General features: G+C 41.4%; 1 protein-coding gene across 1 annotated transcript in view; it reads left to right on the top strand.

Moving 5' to 3' along the window:
* Positions 1-2,977: 2,977 nt before the first annotated feature.
* The window catches only part of LOC136857202 (legumain), a 137,972-nt gene continuing 134,949 nt past the window's right edge, over positions 2,978-6,000 (top strand). The window contains exon 1 of the mRNA XM_067135665.2: positions 2,978-3,220. The gene's annotated coding sequence lies outside the window, so the exon portion shown is untranslated. The remainder of the gene's footprint in view (positions 3,221-6,000) is intronic.

Below are 6,000 nucleotides of genomic sequence, written 5' to 3'. Positions count from 1 at the left end.
CCTATATGGTAGGAATGAAATAACCTTCTAATAAATAAATAAACATGCAGCCGAAAGAGACTACAACCAAATGGCGTATCAAGGTCAACGTTGACAAATGCCAATCTGTGATGTTCACTAGGAAGAACAGACGCACACATAGGCCAGCCAATATAAAACCGCTCAAACTATTTCATCGAGATATAGCATGGCACGACAAGGTCAAATATCTAGGAGTAGTCTTACTTACTTATTTCCTCTTCATGGATTAGGCTAATAGCCTGTTCCGACCTCAGATTTCATTCCATCTCTTCATAGGACGACCAACATCTCTTCTTCCCGTAGGATGGTATTCCAGGGCAAGTTTTGGGATTCTGTCGTTATCCATCCTCAGAACATGGTTTTTCCAATTTATCCTGTTTTGGAATATTCTTTCATCCATTGAGAATATATTTAATTTTTGTCTTATCTGTTCATTTCGCATTTTATCTTTTAGGGAGTATCCTTTCACTGATCTTAGGAATCTCATTTCAGATGATTGTATTTTATTCCTATAGCTTGTTTTATCTACCCATGTCTCACTTCCGTATAGCAAAGTTGGTACAGCCATAGTCTTATATAATTTAAGTTGAGTATCTTCTCTTACTTTTCCTTTCAGTGTTCGGCGAATTGTCCCACACATATATTGAAATCGATGAAGCTTCTTCTTCACCTCGTCATCATCATTAAAATATATTTCACAACCAAATATCTAGGAGTAGTCCTGGATAGAAAAATAACCATGCTGTATCACATTAAAGACATCCAGCGGAAAACACACGCACGACTGTCACAGCTCTATCCTATACTGATAAAGATCCAGTATTAACAAAAGAGTAGCAATCAACATGTACAAAGCCCTAATTAGGCCAATAATAACGTACGCAGCCCCCGCCTGGGGCTACACTGCTATGACGAACCTGGATAAGCTGGAACTAATACAAAACAAATGCATCCGAGCAGCGCTTAGACTCCCGTATGACACAACAGTACGCCACCTACGCGCAATTGCGAAAGTCAGCTCGATAAGGCAACACATTCGAAAACAAACACTCCGAATGTACACGAAGTCATGGGGTAATAAGATTAACCCACTAGTCAGAGGAATAGGACGCTATGACGTCGATCTATACACCAAATACCCCACGCCGAAGCACATCCTGTTCAGCCACAGGGTAAGGAGGCCGGGAGTTCGAAAACGCCCCTCCTCCTAAGCTGACACCAACTCACTACACCGCTCCGCTCAATATTACGCACACACACCACACTGCAAACACCTGTATATATGTACATGTCTATTTATGTCTCTTATCTTATGTTATAGGTTATAGGGAACCAAGCGAGGGAGGACTGAGAGAAGAAACACAACGACGAAGGCAACACAGCCATAATAAGAGACGACCCAATCCACCCCCGCCTCCCGCCAGCGACAAAGGAGTGGACAGAAAACCACCCTGCAGCTATTACTTAATGATTTAATTTACTAATTTTACAGGACATGAGGGCGGAAGAGCGGCCTGCACTCTACCGAGAAACGTATAAATGTAGGATATATATGATAACGATGCATGTATGTATATATGTGTATATATGGTTGCAGAGACAAGTGTGTGCCACCAACACCGCATAGACGGGAAGTCATCAGGCGAGAAGAAGAAGAAGCCCCTTACCCCAAGTAAGGCTTGGCTATACTCCCCTTCTCCTTAAAGGAGACTTGGCACCAGGGACCGCTGGCTGCTGGACCTGTGGCCCAAAGCCCAGACGCCAGCGGACCCAAGCCGCACCAGGCAGTGACAAGAAGGACTGATTCCCCATGTGTTATGATTGCATGACACATACTCCTAACTAAGACAACCTCTAGACTTCTCCAGCCCACATCCTTGCATGTGCTATCAAAAGATGTCAGGTTTTACATGTAGGCTCTTTCTCTTTTTCTGCCTATGTCGTTTTTCCCTGACTCTTCAATACCACACCTTAACACCATCCAACCAATACAAACTCGCCTGGTAACGTGTCTAACATGGAAACAGGCAGATACTCCTTGTGTCACTTCTCACTCTTCCCAGCTATCTCTTTCTACTTAGAAGTAATAGCATGTTGGAGGCAATGTAGATTGAGTCGATTGCCACGACGGGGGAGCAGGCTACGCCCCCCCCCCCCCCCCGTTAAAAAAAGCCTGCGCGTGTAGACGGCCCTTAAGCCTTCCAAAATTAATATGAACTCATGCTCCGCACGTGTGTTTGAGTCATGCGCTCAAATGCTATTACATAGGAATCTCACGCGATTACGCGATGCGCAATGTTAGTGTTTACTTGTCTCACCTAATTTATCAAGTCATAAATAAAAATCCACCGGAATTATATATTATTTTACATATTTAACCATCCATTCAATCAATCACACTTTCGACTAGTCCAATAAGCCTCATTTTTGTCAGTAGTTCTGGTCTCCCATGATCTACCCTATCAAATGCCTTGGTTGGATAGGTCAATAGCGATACAGTCCATTTAACCTCCCGAATCAAAAATATCTTCTAAGGTACTGTAGCCTACATAAAAACTTATAGAAATCCAACAACCCCTCTTCGTAATCACTTTCTTCCTTCTTAGTAGTAGCTAGTAGGCCTACTGTACGAACTTGCGAATTAACAATTGGGAAAATGCTATAGTGTAATAAAAATGTTATCGATTAAAAATTATCCATCCTATCATTCCTTTAATGGTCACTCACACAACGGCACCATAAAATAATTTTTTAAATCCTTATTTCACATATCTGTAAAAAGTGAAGGAAGATCGTCTTAGCGCCGCAGCAATCTGTCTGGAAAATATACGCTATCATTATCGGTCAATGAAGTTTGTGATGGAATATTCATATTGCGCAATGTTAGTTCATCGCGGAGTTCATGCGATGCGTTCAAGGACAATATAAAAAGAAAAATCTTTCGGTACTTCACAGCACTTGACAGTAGTTTCCGGGTTGCTTCATGGAACTCGTGTGATACAAAGAGAATCTGTTCTGTAGTGTTGTCTACTTGTCTGTTTTTATCTGTGGAACTCACAAGGCAGCTGTGCAGCCGGTGAAGCGGATCTTTTAATTTGCTTTGTTGTTAGTGTATCCTTGGGTAGGCCATTCTCATTCACTTTGGGTAGGCCTAACGTACTAGTGGCTGATTCGAAATATAGTCAGATAATTTTTGGAGGTAAGTTATTCATCTTTTTTCTTTTTATTTATATTTTGACATTTCTGTTTGTGTTTGTTAATACACCTTATAATTTTGTGTTTAGTCGTTTGGGATAGATAACATTATTTGTATTGGTCTCGGAAAGTCACGTGATTGGCTGCTATCGTTCTCGTAAATACAAACATACAATATCTTGTAGAATCCTAACCGAAGTTGACATGACGTGTGCTCTCCAAGTAATATGTATATGGCGCACTGTTCATGTTTTATATCTCGGGTAATTGTGCAAAATACCTGTATTTTCGCACCGTAACTCGTTCCTTGCAGATAGGTCTATATCAGATTTAATAGAATTTTGAGCGCTTATAATTAATCAGTTGGCAAGGATCGGCTTCTTTGCTCTGCTTTATCCTTAACAATAACACTTTGCTGCATGTGGACCCGTTCATAATGTTTTCTGTTTCATCTAGTTGAACATAAGGCTCTTGTACTGTGCGTTATAGGAAAGGTCAAATAGCTAAAGGATTAGGAGAACCTGCTAAGCCTTCTCAGTATTTTCTGTTCGTATTGCAATGGTTGTTAAATGTTAAAAACCCTAACCTCTGAGGGTAATTTTTATTGATTTGCATTACATATTGTGGGCTGGATCATAATCTTCCCTGTCATTTACATTGCTGATAGATTAGAGCCTAACCTTCCATATGGTATGTTGCAAGTTTTGGTTGGTCATATCCTAACCTGTCTCACATTAGTGAATTGTAAATAGGAGCAGAATAATTTGACTCTACTACCAATTTGGCAGATGACCACCCTTTCTAAACTGTCTCTGAACCATTTATCTGATGTGGCCTTTGTTTATCAGAACAGCACTGACACATTTTGGGACATATTCCACCAATCTTTCATAATATTCTTTATTTTTTTCACCTTGAAATCATCACCATACAAGTACATACATACATACATACATACATACATACATACATACATAATCATTATAGACTGTTATGCCTTTCAGCATTCAGTCTGCAAGCCTCTGAGAATTTACTAAACGTCGCCGCAATCCTCAATTTGCAACTAGTGTTGTGGCCTCATTTAGTTCTATACCACCGGGCGAGTTGGCCGTGCGCGTAGAGGCGCGCGGCTGTGAGCTTGCATCCGGGAGATAGTAGGTTCGAATCCCACTATCGGCAGCCCTGAAAATGGTTTTTCGTGGTTTCCCATTTTCACACCAGGCAAATGCTGGGGCTGTACCTTAATTAAGGCCAAGGCCGCTTCCTTCCAACTCCTAGTCCTTTCCTATCCCATCGTCGCCATAAGACCTATCTGTGTCGGTGCGACGTAAAGCCCCTAGCAAAAAAAAGAGAACTATACCTCTTATCTTTAAGTCGTTAGAAACCGAGTCTAACCATCATCATCTTGGTCTCCCTCTACTTCTCTTACCCTCCATAGCAGAGTCCATTATTCTCGTAGGTAACCTATCCTCCTCCATTCGCCTCACATGACCCCACCACCGAAGCCGGTTTATGCGTACAGCTTCATCCATAGAGTTCATTCCTAAATTAGCCTTTATCTCCTCATCAGAGTACCCTCCTGCCATTGTTCCCACCTGTTTGTACCAGCAATCATTCTTGCTGAGTCCACCCAGCTTTCGCTCCCGTAAAGCAAAGTTGGTCTGAAAACAGACCGATGTAAAGATAGTTTCGTCTGATAGCTGACTTCCTTCTTACAGAATACTGCTGATCGCAACTGCGAGCTCACTGCATTAGCTTTACTACACCTTGATTCAATCTCACTTACTATATTACCATCCTGGGAGAACACACAACCGAAATACTTGAAATTATCGACCTGTTCTAGCTTTCTATCACCAATCCGACATTCAGTTCTGTTGAATTTCTTACCTACTGACATCAATTTAGTCTTCGAGAGGCTAATTTTCATACCATACTCATTGCACCTATTTTCAAGTTCCAAGATATTAGACTGCAGGCTTTCGGCACAGTTTGCCATTATTTGCAGGCTTTCGGCACAGTTTGCCATTAAGACCAAGTCGTCAGCATAGGCCAAAATGCTTACTACATTTCCATCTAACTGAATCCCTCCCAGCCTTTCAGCAGATGATCCATGTAAACTACGAATGGCAAAGGTGAAAGATTACAGCCCTGTCTAACCCCTGTAAGTACCCTGAACCTAGAACTCATTCTATCATCAATTCTCACTGAAGCCCAATTGTCGACATAAATGCTTTTGATTGATTTTAATAATCTACCTTTAATTCCATAGTCCCCCAGTATAGTGAGCATCTTTTCCCTTGGTACCCTGTCATATGCTTTCTCTAGATTTACGAAACATAAACACAACTGCCTATTCCTCTCGTAGCATTTTTCAATTACCTGGCGCATACTGAAAATCTGATCCTGATAGCCTCTCTGTGGTCTGAAACCACACTGGTTTTCATCCAACTTCCTCTCAACGACTGATCGCACCCTCCCTTCCAAGATGCCAGTGAACACTTTGCCTGGTATACTAATCAATGAGATACCTCGATAGTTGTTGCAATCCTTCCTGTTCCCTTGCTTATAGATAGGTGCAATTACTGCTTTTGTCCAATCTGAAGGTACCTTACCAACACTCCAAGCTATTTTACTATATGAAGACATTTCATCCCTGCCTTCCCAATATACTTCACCATTTCAGGTCTAATTTCATCTATTCCTGCTGCCTTATGACAATGGAGTTTATTTACCATCCTTTCTACTTCCTCAAGCATAATTTCACCAACATAATTTTCCTTC

This window comes from Anabrus simplex, chromosome 1, assembly GCF_040414725.1.
Source record: "Anabrus simplex isolate iqAnaSimp1 chromosome 1, ASM4041472v1, whole genome shotgun sequence".
Classification (NCBI taxonomy): domain Eukaryota; kingdom Metazoa; phylum Arthropoda; class Insecta; order Orthoptera; family Tettigoniidae; genus Anabrus; species Anabrus simplex.
This window is presented reverse-complemented; position numbering and strand designations above follow the sequence as displayed.